General features: G+C 42.4%; 1 protein-coding gene across 1 annotated transcript in view; it reads right to left on the bottom strand.

Annotated features, from left to right (window-relative positions):
* The window catches only part of EPC1 (enhancer of polycomb homolog 1), a 68,587-nt gene extending 51,641 nt beyond the window's left edge, over window positions 1–16,946 (bottom strand). The window contains exons 1-2 of the mRNA XM_032181416.1: window positions 16,872–16,946; window positions 16,066–16,169 (exon numbers count right to left, since the gene is read on the bottom strand). The gene's annotated coding sequence lies outside the window, so the exon portion shown is untranslated. The remainder of the gene's footprint in view (window positions 1–16,065; window positions 16,170–16,871) is intronic.
* Between the last annotated feature and the right edge of the window lie 1,077 nt (window positions 16,947–18,023).

Below are 18,023 nucleotides of genomic sequence, written 5' to 3'. Positions count from 1 at the left end.
TATTTTATAACCAATTTCTACTATTGTAGAGCTCACTCTCTCATCACTTAATTATATAACAATTTTGATAAGATGTGTTTGGCCTTTGAGCTTTGTTACGGTCAACTACTCTGAACTGACAAAAAAAGTATCAATGATCTTTCTTCCCTCATTTTCAATAATCACATATTAAGAAATAGCAACTTAGGGAATTCCCATGCTTTGTTTTCTTTCCATAATTTACTCTTTGGAAAAGTATAGGTGGCTCTTCCATTTTATGGTAAGAGATGATATTTTCTGTAAGCATATTCCTGGTTTACATTTGCTAATGATTCTTCTGTGCAAGTTTGATCCTCAGCTATCTTTTTGCACTTATTTATGTTTCATATCATTACAGATATTACAGATAGCTTTATTCTTTTAAGTCATCATGGTCAACTAACTGGAATTTGGATTAAAATGAAGTAAGTGTAGGCAAATATGACACTACAGGTTCTTAATTTAATGAAGTTTTATGCTACACTAAGTACAGTAGTAGACACATTGTAGAAATTACCTTAACAACAAAGATTTCAATCATAAATTAACTGGTGTCATTCCTAGTAAATTTCACTTTATCTGATGATGTCAACTACCTGTTATAAAAGAGATAATGGACCTGTCAAACATGTAAAGCGTTCAGATACCACACTACAAAGCTGGTGCAAAACACCTGTGATAACTTCTGGCAGTTTCTGAAAGACAATTTAATGTCTCATAGCTCTGGTATCTCAAAGAATGATGTGGTATATTCACTCAGTTATTTAAGGCATTCACAGTTGAGATGCAACAGGTACAAAGCTTGTCGGAAGTTCTTATTGAATCATAACCTGAAGTAGTGACCAAGTGAATCACTGTTCCTCACTTCTTGTCTCTATCAGGAGAAAGTGCTTTGTCATACACACACGCACATTTTTGTTATTGTTTCTGTAGTGAATGGGGAGGTACACATACTACATGACCAATTCTTTTATTACTTATTTTTTGTAAGCACTTTTAATTTACACTTTGGAATACAAAGTAGATGAGAGAAGGGATAATAAAACACTTCATCTTCTATTTCTGTTCTCACTCAACATATAGAGGGTGGAAGCAATCCTTTAGATTCCAAAGCTGCCTAATTTTATATCCCCCCCCCCCACAAAAAAAAAAAAAACCAACCTGATAAAATAGGAAGCTCAGAAGCATTAAACATGAGCATTTTTTTTCCACCATAAAGCCTATGACAGCTAGTCTCATGAACAGTACCTTATGAGAAATGTCTAGGAAAGCAGCCTAACAAAACTACCTGTCCTTAACATTCAGAACAGAACACAGAAGTCAGCAACAAAATCTGAAGTTTCAACACTTTGTTGCAAGTGCCCATACTTAAAACTGGATAAAAAGGATTACCATCTGATCAATGGGTTGCACATTTTACAGCTACATAAAGGAAGTCACAAGACAGCACTACCTAATGTAAAATAAAGTTAATAAAGTAAGACAGGCTGAAATGAACAACAGTTCTGTGATTTCACAGGCTCTGAGCACGAGACTGGTTTTATAGTGTTCTGCCTTCATTAACAACACTGGCTTAAGTCCTGCTCTCTGCTCTACCAATTTGTTCTTTCTCCTTTTTCAGATCAGGTGAATGACTGGCATGTGGCTGCTGCCACCTCAGGGGGCTGGGATCTGTGAGCTGGGGACACTCAGCCCAGATAGGGCACACCTGGCCAGGTGTGGCAGGAGCATTCTGGGCAGCAAGTTCGCTGGGCTTATTAGCAGAGCTTTAAACTAGATTCAGTGGGGAAAGGAGATGTAATTCTGAGTGACAGGGAAGAACCAGGGAACACCAACACTTCAGGAAGCAGCAGGGAAATAACTGTGAATAAAGGAAATACGGAGGGCTCCTAAAAAGGTGATGTGGCTGAGAGCCCAGCTGAAGTGCCTCTACACCAGTGAATGTAGCTTGGGAAACAAGCAAGAGGAGCTGGAAGCCACGGTGCAATTAGAAAACTGTGAGCTAATTGCTATCACAGAAACATCATGGGGCGAATCACACAACTGGAACACTGCAGTCGAGGGCTACAAACTTTTCAGGTGAGACAGGCAGGGAAGGAGGGGTGGTGGTGCTGCCCTCTACCTTGAAGAATTAATAGATTATCAAGAGTTGCCTGAGAAAAAGCTACAAACGAGTTGTGAGCCAGTAGGTAAAAAACAAGGACCAGACCAATAAAGGACACCCTGTGGTTGGGGTGTACTACTGGCCACCTGATCACGGGGAGCCTGTTAACACTTCCTTGCTTCAGCTACAAGAAGCACTGCACTCACGCTCTCATCCTGATGGGGGATTTCAGCCACGTGGGTGTCTGCTGGAAAAGCTACACAGCAGGCTGAGAGCAACCCCAGAGACTCCTGGAATGAGCTGAGGATAAGTTCCTGGTGCAGGTATTAGACAAAGCAACCAGAGGAGAAGTGGTATCAGACCTGGTGCTCACCAGTGCAGATGAACTCATTACAGAGGCTAAGACTGGAGGTCGTCTGGGCTGCAGCAACCTTGCCTTGGTTGAGTTCCTGATCTGAAGGAATATCTGCCTGGCAGAAAGCAAAGTCAGGACTCTGAACTTCCAAAGAGTGAACTTTGCTATTTAAAGACCTAGTGGATGAGGTTCCCTGGGAAACAGTCCTTAGGGACAGAGGAACTGATCAGAGCTGGCAAATCTTTAAGGACGCTTTTCTTACAGTGTAAGAACTCCCCACCTCCACGTGTAAGAAACCAAGCAGGGAAGGCAGGAAGCCAGTCAAACAGATGTAAGAAGGAGATGCACAGGCAGCAGAAGCAGGGACACGAGGCCTGGGAAGAACACAGGGATGCTGTCCAGATGAGCAGGGACTGGATCAGGAAAGCCAAAGACTAGGTGACACTGAACTTGGCAAGGGCTGCGAAGTGTAACAAAACAGAATTCTAGAGGTACGCTGGTCAGAAAAGAAAGGCCAAGGAGAGTGTCCATCCTCTGATAAATGAGAAAGGAAAACTGGAAACAACAGTTACTTCTAGGCAGGGGCTGGAGGAGCAAAGTCCCTCCTACTGTAAGCAAAGAGCAGGTTTGATGAAACTGAACAAGTCTTTGGGGCCTGATGGCATCCATCCCAGGGTCCTGAGGAAGCTGCCTGATGCAACTACCAGGCCTCTCCATCATATTTGAGAAGTCCTGGTGGTGAGGCGAGGTCTCCAATGACTGGAAAAAGGGAAAAAAATCACTCCTATTTTTGAAAAGGGTAAAAAGGAAAAACCAGGAACTACAGACCAGCGAGCCTCACCTCTGTGCTTGGGAAGGTTACAGAACAGATCCTCCTGGAAGCAATTATCAAGGCACATGCAGGACAAGGAGGTGATGTGAGACAGCCAGCACGGCTTCACCAAGGGCAAATCCTGCCTGATCAGCCTGGTGCCCTGCTGTGGTGGAGTGACTCCATCAAACAGACAAGGGAAGAACCACCAATGTCACCTACGTAGACTTCTGTAAGGGCTTTGGCATGGTCCCACATTACATCCTGATCTCCAGACTGGAAAGCGATGGATTTGAAGGGTGAGCCATTCAGTGGGTAAGGAATTGGCCTGATGGCTCCAGCCATGAGTTGTAGTCAAAAGCTCCATGTCCAGGTAGAAGCTGGTGACAAGTGGTGTTCCTCTGGGGTTTGTCTTGGGACCAGTCCTGTTTTAGTACCTTGATCAGTGACAGACAGTGAGATGGAGGGCACCCTCAGCAAGTTCTCAGGTGACTCCAAGCTGAATAGTGCAGTTGATACAACAGGAGGGGGTGCCATCAGAAGGGACCTAGACAAGCTTGAGAAGCGGGCCCAGGTTCAACAAGGCCAAGTGCAAGGTGCTGCACCTGGGTTGGGGCAATCCCAGACATGAGCACAGACTGGGAGAACTCATTGAGAGCAGCCCTGCAGAGAAGGACTTGGGGGTTCTGGTGGATGAAAAGCTTGACGTGAGCCAGCAGTGCTGCTTGCAGCCCAGAAGGGCAACTGCATCCGGGGCTGCATCAACAGAGGGGTGGACATCAGGGGAGGGAGGTGATTGTGCCCCTCTGCTCTGCCCTGCTGAGGCCTCACTTGGAGTCTGGCACAAGATAGACGTGGAGTTGTCAGAGTGGGTCCATAAGGGGGCCAAGACGATGATCAAAGGGCTGTAGGACTTCTATGAAGAAAGGCTGAGAGCTGGGGATGTTCAACCTGAAGAAGAGAAGGCTCTGGGGAGACCTCATTGCAGCCTTTCAGTACTTAAATGGGGCTTATAAAGAAGATGGAGAGCAACTTTTTGCTCGGGCAGATAATGACAAGACAAGGGGTAATGGTTTTAAACTAAAAGAGGGAAGATTTAAAAGATTAGAGGTTAGGAGGAAATTCTTCACTCAGAGGGTGGTGAGGCACTGGCACAGGCTGCCCAGAGAAGCTGTGGATGCTCCATCCCTGGAGGTGTTCAAGGCCAGGCTGGATGGGGCTTTGGGCAACCTGGCCTGGTGGGAGGTGTCCCTGCCTATGGCAGGGGTTGGAATTGGATGGGCATTAAAGTCCCTACTGACCCAAACCACTCTGTTTCTATCATTCTCTGTAGCCACACTGCACCCTCATTCATATCAGGACACCTGCTTATGAAGCTGCACTGAACACCAAGTTGGGAATCTGATCAGATACTTCAACAACTCAGGAAAAAAAGAAAAAAAAAAAGTGAACAAACAACTATATAAATCAGAAGGAAATCCAGTAGGACCCGTGCAAGAAGTTGTTTTTCAAACTACAGCTTAATGCTAATGCCCTCTTCCCTCGCGTGATCCACTTTGTGAAAGCCACATAATTCTGGAATGATAAACTTGTGCAAAAAGGATTTGAAAGTGACCAAACTACATGCAATTTAATACATACTCAGGACAGTAAAACTGTCATATGCTATATATTTGAAAACCTTGACCTATGAGACTAGTGTCTAAACTAGTCTATAAAGGCAATATTTATTATTTTCTTACAGGCTGGTTACAGCTGTGTATGGGTGGGATTTTATAGTTTCTATTATATATAGAACAGGCAACCTTTTTCCACCTGAATAGAAGGTGTTAGATGCCATTTTAGCAGATTAATCATGCTTGGAGAACACGTAGGGCCAGTCATACATATGTAACAGTGAAGTCCAGCATCCTCAGGGAAACTGTCTAAATGTAATCCAGGAATAATCAATTTACTGCAGGCAGAATTGAAAACCCAAGCTGAACCTGAAAGGTTGTGCCACTGAGCTACATCTAAAAGAGGCGGTAAAGCCAGCAGCTATCAATTCTTTTTCTGAAAAAGAACAAAGCTTGCAGAGGAGCAGCAAAAACTATTATCACACTGCTACTTGTATAACTGGAACTAGGATCTTCAAGACACTGCAAGCACTGCCTCCACAGGAGGAGCAAAGTCTGCAAGAGGCACTAATGACTTACACCTCCTTCTAAAGTAGGATTATTATTTTAAGTAGTCAACATTTGTTGTAAGGCAAACAGGATGGTAAAATAGACTATCTGTCTGAAACATCTGAAAACAAACGGTTTGCTGGATATGGGTTTTTGTTCATTTTTATTTGTTTTGATTTAGGGTGGTTGTGTTTTTTTTTCCCTTCTCCTGGCACTGCCCAAAAGGAATTAGCTTCCTTTATTCAGCTTATTATTTAGGAGACTTAAGTATTTTTTTTTGTGTGCGTGTGTAAGCACGTAGTAATGGAAGCAGTGATTGTCAGACACAGCAGTGCTAAAGAAACAAAAATTACTTCTGCTGAGACTCTTCTACATTGAAAGAGATATCTTTCCCTTTATGAGTTCTTTTTAAGTTTTAGTGGATTCAGAATAGTTATCTTGAACTCTAAGTGCTATGAGATAAATTATTTGGAGTTTATTCTTCAATTCAGTAATGTATACTCCCTCCAAAATACAAATACACCTTAAATTCATGCTCTAGTCATCTTTTCCAGCAAATATTCCACAAAATAGTATCTAAGAATTTAGTAATACGACAAAGTTGTAAAATGTAACTCTTCAGTGAAGTTAAAAATTAATTATTATTATTATTTTTAAAAAAGGAGGGGAACAAAAAATCCTGAAATGTCTGACTTTATGCTCTATTCTATGATTTGGAAAATATCTATTCTTTAAATTCATTTTCTTTTCTAGTGATCATAAATGTGATTTTCTAAGAATAGCAATGCAGTAGTTTACAAACTTTATTATGCAACTTATATGAAATACAAAATTCCTACTGTGAATTACCTGATGCTCTACTTTACTCACCTAACAGTTTCTCTCTTTACTGAATCTGTCTAAGCTGATTTTTTTAAAGACTCTTTTATAATTAACTACAATTCTCATCTAAGTTGAATGAGTACTTTCCCCTTCCTTGAGTACTAATAAGTCCAATGCTGAATATAAAACTTAGTAACCAGATCATCAAATTAACACATCAGATGTTGACACTGGTCCTTTTTTTTTTTTCCTTAGCACTCAGCATAAGCACTTAATTTCAATAGTATAATTGAATTTATAGTATTAATTGAAATAGTGTTTATAAACAGCATTAAAATACTACTAATTTAGAAGATGTAAGTCTTTAGTGTGTTGTGCAGACTTTTTGCTCCTCCTTTTGTTCCTCCAGAACAACTGCAATTTATTTTTCCTTTCAATTTTTCCTATTCCACTAGCAAATGACTGTAAAGCAATTAATTTTAAAAAGTAACCAAGTTCCAAAATTAAATAGTTTATTATGAATGTAAAAAACTGCTCTAATCTCTTGTATTTGGCTGCCCTTATGACATTCACTGAAACTTACAGGACCTGGACTAGTGGGATCCTAGGCTGAACTTGTAGAAAACAGCACTTTCAAGCTCCTTTTTCCCCCCCCCCCCGAAGTCCTTTAAAGATGAAAAATTAAATTTTAGGACTTTTTGAGAAGCTCCTAATTAAAAGGCACTATCTGTGTCGCCCTTAAAGTTCCTTATTCTTTTGGGCATTAACAATACACGATACCACGTTACTGGGTTTCTACAGATGCACTTAAAGAGAAGCTTCTGTGTTACCCCTCCAGTTAAGCAGGTACCGATTGGGTGCTGCCATCAGGCAAGAGAGGTGTATGTTTCAGTACAACTCTAAGTTTCAGAACTTAAGAACAACAACAAAAAAGCAATTTTATCCCAAACATTTTTGATTCTGAAATATAAATCAGTAATAATATTAAAAATTACTATTCATTCTTTTGTCATGCTAATTACTCTAATAATTAAATACTGGTTAAAAAAAGCCATGGTAACTGAAATTTGACCTTGGCACACAGGCCATCCACACTTTTCTTAGCTATGAACTTCTGAGAACACTGGTTTATAACACACAGTTACCAAGTCAAGTAAAGTTCATCACATGATTGTGCATTTCCAGTAGAAGGGCAAAAATATTTGCTGGAAATGTGGAGGATTGGGCTCACCAAAAATAATAATAAAAGATATTAAGACCACCAAATTAAAAAAACAAACAAACAAAAAAAAAAAAAACAAAACACACCAAACCCACCTTCTCTACCTAACCTAACACAACTGCTAATTCATTAATCAAAGAGCTAAGTATAGGTTACTTTGATATTCCACGTAGGATAAGGTGAAGGGCTAAAAAGGTAGAGCAAATATAAAAATTATGGTAACACTGAGGTTTAATGGTAGGGACAGCAATGTACTCCACCTTTAATCTGTCAGCTGACCATTAAGTTAAAAAGAAAAAGCCCCCACACCACTACAGAAACCTTAGGCTGCCGCAATGTCCGCACACTGACCTGGGATAAAAAGGGATAAAAAGAGTGTACTGGGGCATAACTGGAAAAAGTTTACTGCTGTAACTGTTAATCGCATGGCCCTGTGCATGTATTTGCAACTTTACAGCAAATTCAAGCCACAATTTTCAGTGATTTTAACTTTTTACATTTTGTTTTTAAAATAAAACATTTACTTTAATACCTTACCCTCCTAGGATAGCAACCCTTTCTTGCAAGTCAGTCTGTTGTTTCAGGTGCTTCAGAGCTTCTGGACAGAACGATCAGGTCCTTGCAAACATTCAGAATTATATCGCTGATGTGAAATAAGGCAGAGTTATAGCCAATACCTACTCTGTCATGTCAAATGCTTTAAATTGCAATTCCTGGTTCAGAATGAAAGCTGTGTATCCACTTGCCTCAGGCAATTCAGGAGATCACTGATTTATATCTAGATAGGAATTAGCTGGATTTCAGATTTTTGGGGGGCAGGAAAGTATACTTGCCTCTTGGAATGAAGAGGTATTTCCCAATATACACGTTTAAAGGGGAGGGGCAGTGGGGTGGAAGATAGTGGCAACTCCAAGCTTTCTTGTTTGGTTAGTTTTGTTTGTTTTTAAATGTCAGTGCCCCTACCTACCCACCTCCAGTATGACTAAACTCAAATTCCAGATCAAAGTAATAGGATTGTGCTGTTCCTTTCAAACAGCAGCTTGTGAAATTCTGGGCTGTTACACTTAAATACTAGTGGCTGGTGGAGTTCGTAGGAGAGTTACTGAAAACATAGTAGGAATATAGTAAAGTCACATAGATGTAACCAAGCATCAAAAATAGCCTATACCATACTTAGAACCAATACATTTCTCCAAATAAAGAAAAAAATGAACACACATCTCATCTTCTGGATTCTGAAAGTCTGGAACTGCAAGACTAACATTTAAAAAGTCTGTAAACTGAGGGATGTCTCATGTATAGACACAGGATCCTGAAGTACAAGTTGTTGTTTTTTTTTTTTTTAAGTTATTTTTAATGGTTAGTTACCTTGATAAGCTTTTGTCTCCTCAGTCTTCAATTTGAAGATTTTTCTGGTACTTATGGATTTTTATTAGCTTATGAGAACACTAATTATTTCAACCTCAGGTACAGATTCCTTTACATTACACACTGTATTTTGATTTATACTTCTAAATTAAGCATAAGAGAGAACACTACAGAGATACTGTTTGTCTTTGGGATACAAACTAATCAAGACCATATTTATATGCAAGCATTTGTATACACACTTCAGAAGGCTCAAATTAATACCACTCTATTAGTGGAAAACAATGAACTGAGTTTGAACATACATATCCAGCAGAGGAGGCTAGAGCTGAATACAAAACCAATTGACAAGACTGTTTTGTGATGTTATATCTGAATGTGTGTACATAAATGATTCTGTCAGAGGCATAAAAATAGTAAATTGATAGGGTTAACCTGAAGATACATTCCTAGAGGTCTTTCAACATCTAGAGAATGCAAAACACTTGTGGGAGTTTGGCAGTTGTTGACAGAGAAAGTGTTTCAGTTGAGAAGGATAAGTTGCCCTGAGAAGAAAGAAAAAAGTAGATTATTTTCTCTGTGCCTCTATGTGTGGGCTCAGAAAACCAAAGCTGACTTGATATGGGCTAAGGGGTTGGTCACCCTGTGTAGATTAGAGGTCACAGAACGGCTTGGCTTGGAAGAGATCTTAAAGACCATCTGGTTCCATCCCCCCTGCCATGGGCAGAGATACCTTCCACTAGACCAGGGCTCAAAGCCCCATCCAACCTGGCCTCGAACACCTCCAGCATCCACAGCTTCTCTGGGCAACCTGTGCCAGCACCTCACCACCCTCTGAGTGAAGAATTTCTTCCTAATATCCAGACTAAGTCTACCCCCTTTTAGATACTGAAGTAGTCTTCAAAAATAGACCAGGACACCATATATATTTCAGGTGAGATCCTCAAGTCCAGTGTAAGGGCATCCTGAGAAACACAAATAAGTGGAAAGTGGTTTTCTCAAATTATTTAGAGTACTAGTTAAGGCTCTCTCCCTCACTCCAAAACAGATACTTAGTTGTCTTAAATGATGTGCTCGTTTTATAGTTGTCTGGCACTCTCACCTTCCAAGAGGAGACAGACACCACTGTCACTAACACAGGGTCCTGTGCACAAGCCAGCTACTGGTCACCGATGCCAAGTTTGCACAACTTCATCTAATTTGTAAGCAACTCAAGAAGGCTGTTAGCACAGAAGTACATAACCTAATTAAAATAATGTAACAGTAAAATTTGAAAAATATCAAAGAACGTAGAAGACAGTTTCTCACATTAAAGTAGCTCATCTGAAAGTATCCTTGCCTAGAATTTCTAACCTGCTGCGACAGCAGATTTTTAGCTAGGAAATTGATTCAGAGATGACAACAGAAATTAGAACACGTTTTTGTGGAATTCTCATTCTTTGAGTGCTTGTAAATGGATATGGTCCAGAATATGTGCATGTGGAGTCAGATATAAACAGTTTTCCTCTCTGTCAGAAAAAAGCTGATTGCATATTCACAATTCAAAGAAAATGCCGCAATCAGTGTTGAATATCATCAAGGTATTCTGCCTTGTATGGATCCATTTAAGACCATCAGAAATAACACAATTGCTCTGTATTGTAACATTTTGAAATTAAATTTTAATTTTTCTTCAAGAAAAAACTTCCTGAACCAATACATCAGGCTCTGTCTAGGCCTGGCATTACAGAAGATGAAAAGCTGCCAGGTGAAAGGACTCTGACAAAATTATTCTTTTAGTTATCACATTGTATCAGCAGCACCAAGATTCCTAATAAGCAAATATAAGACCTAAGGGATGCCTATAGTGCTGAAAGGCCCAGAGTTGCGTCACCTATTTTTCATCCTGTTTGAATAAACATGAAAACCTCCTCCTTATTTGTGTTAGTGAACATTCAAGCTGCAGGTACCTCTTAAGGTCAAAGAGATCTTGCTTGTATTTAGCAAGTTTCTTAAAGCTCTGAATAGGAGAGAGGATTAAGGACTAACTTTTCATTACCTAAATCACACACACGTCAAGGTGAAAACAAACATTAGGGTGTGTATTCACACCCTAAGTATGTATGGATATTCACACCTGAGCTAGTCATATTAGGCAGCTGGTGATCTGGTCAGGATAATTAGCGAAGTTTAAACCATTCTTCACCTCCAAATAGAGGCACAATATTTGGGTTATTATTTTTAAGAATCTTCAACCTGTTTCTTTTCAGCAATTAGGGTTACAGATTTAACACTCCCCATCTAAAGTTTAAATGTTTATGATACATTGATTCCAATTTACTCAGAAGCGTAACTTACTGTTAATCCACTGAAGCATGAGTTAACACCATCTCACGGGTTTGTTACTCTGACATCTAGCCATATGTTTGTTGCCAGAGAAAAAGCAAAATGGAACCTGACACAAAGAGGACTGCTCTGGGAGGAACAAGTCCTTGGTTCTGTTCACTATTCCTGGGTTTTCCTACATTTTGTTTTCTGTTGTACAGTATTGTATGCCTCTGAGCAACCATCCATTTACCATCTGGGATCTCTAAAGCAGTATCTCAATTTCCTGCACAGCCAGCGAGGATTAGCACTCACAAAATATGTAGCAGTTCCGTTTTCTCTCTCTATTGTTTATAGGGGAAATATTTAAGGTAGGTAAAAAGAGTCTTTTTTAGCAAACGTATGTAATTTGTAATTACTTCAGTGCCCACTTTAGGGGTCAAATTTTGCACACCAATTTTAGGCTCTAGCTATTATCAGTAGAAAAAACTTATGAACATCCTATTAAGGAAACATATAGTACTGATATATTCTCTTGCTGCCAGGGCCTGTGGTAATATGATATACTGGAAACATGACTTAAGAATCTAAAGAAGGCCTGGGGGGCTGAAACCAATGGTTGTATGTGTCAAAAGCACACGTTTGCTTTGTTGTGAACAACAGCAAATCAGAGAAATTGTTTCAAAGCACTGATTTATTTTTTCCCCACCCACATGTATTTACTAAAGCACTTACAATCCTAGATTGTCTCAAGGATTTGGACCTCTATTACAACATGAATTACCTTCTTGAGGCATTTGATAAAAGAGGAAAAATATGAAGAATGCTAGTTGGAAGGATGCTTTAATCTCTGGATGCAGCTTCCTCTGATGCATAACACTAAAGAGCCATACAAGTTGCAGTCTGGAAGAGGCATGGAAGAACGAGAGTCTGGAGCAAGACAGACAGACTTTGTTCACAGCTGGGAAACAGGTTACCCTTAAAGAAAGTTGTTTAAAAACTATTTATTGCTATGATTTGATGCTGACATGTATGATGTGGAGTACTACAGATAACAAGGAAGGTGAGAAACAAGACTACGTCAGATGGGTTTATAAAATAGAGAAACCTTTTTATTCCACTTCCCTAAACCTTGTTGAGTGTTGATTCAAAGAATCAATCAATAGTTTAGAACCCTCAAAAGGGAACAGCCAGGAGTCAAAGCCATCAAGGTGTGTTACCACATGTAGGAAAAGAGGGAACAGTGATATATAGAGTGAATACATCAGGAGGTACAGCTGTGATTTGAACTGAGTCCCAGATGATGTTCTCTTATACCACTAGCACACATCTGGGGAGCTGTCTTCACATCATTATTGGCTAACTCTGGAAGCTGGTTAGATCTGCTGGTTAGATCTGCTGGGGTCTGTAACATACACCTGTACCTCTACAGCCAGCCAGCATTACCTTCTGTCTCCTACTTGAGTATATAATACTAGTAATATTGTCATGAAGGCAAGCAGAACGTATTGATTGATCACAGGTCCAGCTGAAGGGTCAGGATGGGTTAACATCTTAAAAGTATTATTTAGTTTATGATAAGATGCTATATTTCAATTAGTTTTAAGCCAGGAGAGCCAAATATCTTGAAAAAGTATATAGAGCCTACACAAAGTTTCTAGGTAAAAGGGAAAGTGTATTAGGAGAAAAACATATTAGTTTTGCTATCTGAGAACTGGAGTGGTACATAGAGAACAAAATTAAGACCCCCTCCAAAACAAACAAACGAACAAAAACAACAAAAGCTACAACCTCTTGTGTTTTGGCCAGGCACAGACATTTCAGGAGTGCGGCTGGGAGACGTGCAGTTGAGGCAAAGCCACTCCTCAGTAATGTGTCTTCCAGACATTTCTGCAGAAGATGCAGGAAGTAAATTAGTTGTGACTTAGCTTTGAGAGAACACTAAATCTTAATCAATTCTTATTCCTTGTTGGCAACACATCTGCTGGAAACTGTTTCTTGTTCAACAATGGCTCAAAAAAGAAGCAGGAGAGAAGTGAGGAAACCACTAAGTTGCAAAATATCAGCACTTCATTCCTCTTACCTTGTAACTTCTTGGTAAGAGTGAGAGTAGACGCTTTCATAAGATGCAGCAAAGCTGCAAAACCACAACCAATGATAAATAATAGCCCTGCCCAAAGAGGAGAAAATAGCAGATTTCTACTCAGAATTCATATTTTTGCTGACCAGAGCTAGAAGCTGCCTCTCAGCAGCATGATCACTAGCAATCAGTTTGTTTGTGGCCTGCACTACAGTCACAAGAAGTCACCACTTCCATAATCCAGGATAGCAAGAAGAGCAGAAACATGAAATGGCCTTCAGAAGTTTATCATTTGTTCAATATTGTTATCAATGAATGAGCAAACTGAACACTGCTCTACATGATGTAAAGAAGAAAAGGAAAGTTGTGTAAGAATTACTTAAATCTGAATGACCCAGAGGTTCTCCAAGATTTATCATTACTGCAACAGATTCAAGAAGTGGGTTTACTGCTACTGGTGTAACCTCAAGTGCCAACCTTGTGATCTGGCAACCTGGTTTCACAGATGGAAAATGTCCAAAATTCTTCGCAGAAGGCCCATAGCTTGGTACAACTCTTGGATCTAGGAAAAAGCATGAGGGCCTTGAAGATGTAATGCTCATAATGAACCTTCATGGGCCAGCAGGGCTCCATGTTGCAGCCAGGACTTGATAAAAGCAGATCTTGTCTGACAGAGAAAAGAGATCCTGGAAGACAACTGCTGTCTTGAAGATAAATTCCTCTTACTGGAGGAAGGTTACAAGACATTTACCTAGGATAGAATTAAATTTTACCTCACTTTTTTTTTTTTTTTTTTGAGAGAGAAGGAGGGAGACCATTACAGGAAAGGAGAGAGACCATTACCTGAAGCTGCACATCACTTTGCATTAAAGTGAATAACTTAATCAGCAAACTTTCTTTAAAAAGAGGCCAAATGCATTTTTAAAGATGAAAATGCACAAGAGAACTTGAAAAATTGCTTTCAAATGGTAAAATACTTGCCAAATTTATTCTTTAAAAGCAATAAACGTATTAAGGTGTAAGATGCAAAGGTTTGTAAAATTATTAGCTCCACATTACTCCAAAATAATAGCCACAAGGATGCCTTAAAAGTGTGGTGAATTTAATGTTAAATTTTTTTCCTGAACCTGTTGAGGTTTTTTTTAATGCATGCTCTGCTCACAAGCTTGCCTATGTCTTCCCACCCATCTTCTTCCAACATTAATCACTCCTGTTTTCTTAACCACCGAACATGGCTGTTAGCAGAGCGCCTTCCGAAACATTTGCACCCGGAACTGAGGCGAGGGGTAGATTGTAACAAAAGAGAAAGAAAGCAGAATAATTATATATATATATATATGTATATATATGTAGGTCTATCTAAACTCATGCTCCACTTAGAGCAGGGAAGAAGGAACCCACCCACTCCAGGTGAATCCCGTCTCCACCCTGCAGAAATGGGGTCACATCTCCCCGTTCCCCACAGCCCCCTCCCAGCCCCAGCTCCCAGGGACGGGGGCCGCGGTGGGGCCGGCCCCCGGCAGACAATGGGCGAGCCGCACAATGAGCCGAGCGCTGCCTTCCATATTGCACGGATACACACAGCTCCTCCGCGGCCACCGCAAAATCACTCGGGGAAGGGGGTGGGGCCGAGAATCCCATTACCAAAAAAAAAAAAAAAAAAATCTTTAGGCGGATGGAGATTAAAAAAAAAAAAGGAAAGAATAAAACCAGCTCCATTCCACAAAGCAGCAGCAGGGTGAGGTCGTGCCCGCTGCAGGCCGCCGTTCCCCCTCCGGGCACCTCCGGGGCGGGATGTAATGGGGCTGCCGGCACCCCACCTGCCCCCAAACCCCCCCGGATCCCCCCCAAATCCCTCTGGGTCCCCCCCCCCCTTGTCCGCCAGGGCCCGGAACGTGCGGGAGCGCCACAGCGCCGCCGCCGCAGCTCGGCGCAACACAAAAAGGGGCTCCCCCCCACCCCCAAAAAAAAAAACCCTCCCAACCCTCCCGACCCCCCCTCCCCGTGCGAGGGAAAATGCGCCGAGAAAAATGCCCCAAATTACAAAATGTCTCCCAAATGTACCTTTCTTAGAAGGGAAAGAGGCAAAGAAATAAAACACCCCCCCCCCCCTCCCCGCCAGCCATCCGACCGGGGAGCGGCGAAACGAGAGCTTTTATATAACTAATGCTCGGAGCTAATTGCCGTAACAGCGCTAATTTGTAAATAAAAAGGTCACGGTTTACTAACAGCCATAACTTCATCTAAACCCTGCGATGTCAATCCCCACCTCCGCCATGCCAAGGGCAGTTTCCCCCCGTAGTTTAGACCAAAGTAATCCATCAAGAGCCATCGCAAATGGCATTTTTAAACTCTTTTTCGCCACGGCCACCGCCGCCGAGCAGCGACATAATGTGCTGCCGTGTGGCTCGGGGCTGCATTGTATTGCTAAAGACGGGAAAACACTCGGCCAGGGCTACGTTTGTGACTCGGTAAGGAAACCACCCCCCAGATGAAAAGCCAGAAGGAAAAGCCAAGTCCATCTCAAAAAAAAAAAAAAATAATAAAAATACCCGAGTTCTTCCACCCTGAAATCGAACTTAAATCGTTGGTAAGCTCGGCGTGCATTAAATTTTAAAGAGGAAGCAAAACTGACTTTAGCAATTGTCGCTATTAAGGAGACATCGCTGGGTGGAATACGCACGAGATCAAAGCTAAGAAAAATACAAGGCTCTGTTTTGTTCGCCAGCACAAGGCAAACCCTCCACAGCACGAACACACGGGGGGAAAAAATAATAAAACCCCACAAATATTTTCGGTTAAAAGCCCAAACTTACCTTGGGAGAAGGCAGTCCTTGCAGACCGCCTGGAACAATATGGACCGCATACTCGCTCTCCCACCGACAGCCACCTCCATGCCGCAAAGGGCTCCCCGAACATCCTTAAAATATTTCGCAAATGCAAAAAAAAAAAAAAAAAAAAAAAAAAAAAGTCAGACTTTCTCTCCCCCCCCCCTCCCCGGTCCCTCCCCCCGCCCCCGCCTGGCTGGAGGGCGAGGAAGGCGGCGGCTTCCCCGGGCTCTGCGGGCGATGCCGGGGGGGAGCCACCGGGGTCACAACTTTGCCACGGTCGCCCCCGGCTCCCTGGTTTCCCCCCCCCAGCATCTTCACCGCCACCGCCTGGAAAAACGCGGCGTGCCATTTTCCAGCCGCCTTCCAGCCACCCAGGACCAAAGTCTAGCGCTGGTTTTCGGTGACACTGCAAAACTACGCAGCCCACCCCCGCCTCCACCTTTTTTTCTTTTTTTTTTTTTTCTTCTTCTTTCCCAACGCCGGCAGCCGCCTCCCCAGAACGAATAAATAGAGGCAGCTGGAGCAAATAACGCCCAGACTTCGCCTTTCTCCCTCCCTCCGTGCCGCCCCACCCCGCCGGCAGCCCCGCAGCAACTTGGTGCCCGGGAGCGCATCCCTCGGCCGGGCCCGGCGGCGGGGGCACCCTGGGGCCAGCCCCCGGCCCCGCCGCACCTCAGCCCCCCCCCAGGCGGCTGGAAAAGCCCCAGTCATGCCCGAAGCAAAGGCTGGGAAGCGGGAGGCTTGAATTCCCAGCGAAATCCTCGCTTTCCTTCCGCGCTAGAACCACCTACCTTCCGCCAGAGCTAAATTAACGCTAAATTCACCGGGTACGCCCGTCACGGCGGGGATAGTTTTTCCATAAATGCCGTTTTAAAAACCCCTCCTCGGACTGACTGACAGAATTCTACCATGCTGCCCACAAACAAAATGGCTGTGGCACCGAGTTTTTTGGTTCCTCCCACCGTGCCTCCCCCTGGCCTCCAGGAAGTGGTAGAAAATCCAAAATAAAAATCGGCACGAAAAAGTACAATGCGGCCCCAAAACTCCGGGCGGCACCGCCAGGCACCAGGGCCGGGGGAGCACCTTCCCCGGCGCCGGACTTTCTCGAGGATTTCATTATTATTATTATTATTTATATATTTTTTTAAAGGGCATCAATCACTGGAAATTTACATCCCTGTGTAATTCGAACTTCCTGCTTTACATATTTATAAGGTCTTTCACCTATCTTGGCAGGCGTTCAGCTGAAGTGGGTTGGGAAATTCGATGCTGTGGCTCCAGTTCGGGAGCTGAGTCAGGTACTCGGCTGCTGGAAGGCGGCTGGCAAAATGCTGGCAAATTCTCCCACTTCCAGGGCTCGGCGCGGGATTAAATCGCCCCCGTAGCCTGGAAGTGAGCGTGTAGCCGCAGATAGGACGCTGGAATGGGCATCCTCGTCGGGATCGGGAATTTGGGGCTCTTGCACATAGATACCCATTTTGTAATGTTTGCCTTGTAGCGTTGGTGGCTCGCAGTAACCTCCCCGAGTTAGGGTTTCTGTGGAAATAATGTTGCATTTTCCCTTGCTACACCCCTGTACAGTGTAGCGACCTTAAACTTTTCTTGATGTTCACCTTAACTAAATAAACACGGAGGTATGGCATATTCAAATTAGAGATGATGATAAAAATGTCAATATGTGGTCCTCCATTGCAGCCAGCAGCCTCGCTAGGCAGTAGCAGAGCTCCTCCTGCACGCTGCTTCTTGGGCCCCATAGGGCCTGATTCATTTCCCAGGAGAGTCTTTTCACTGCCTTTAGTAGGAGTCACGGTGGAGACAGGCTGTCAGACCTGCTGAGCCTGATCCAGCGCTAATTTAAAAGGCTTGAATTAATATTCCCCTCCACTGCTATTCTAAACCTTTTTCAGAAGCACTAAAAAAAATAATAATAAAAAACAAAAAAA

Source organism: Aythya fuligula, chromosome 2, assembly GCF_009819795.1.
Source record: "Aythya fuligula isolate bAytFul2 chromosome 2, bAytFul2.pri, whole genome shotgun sequence".
Classification (NCBI taxonomy): Eukaryota; Metazoa; Chordata; class Aves; order Anseriformes; family Anatidae; genus Aythya; species Aythya fuligula.
This window is presented reverse-complemented; position numbering and strand designations above follow the sequence as displayed.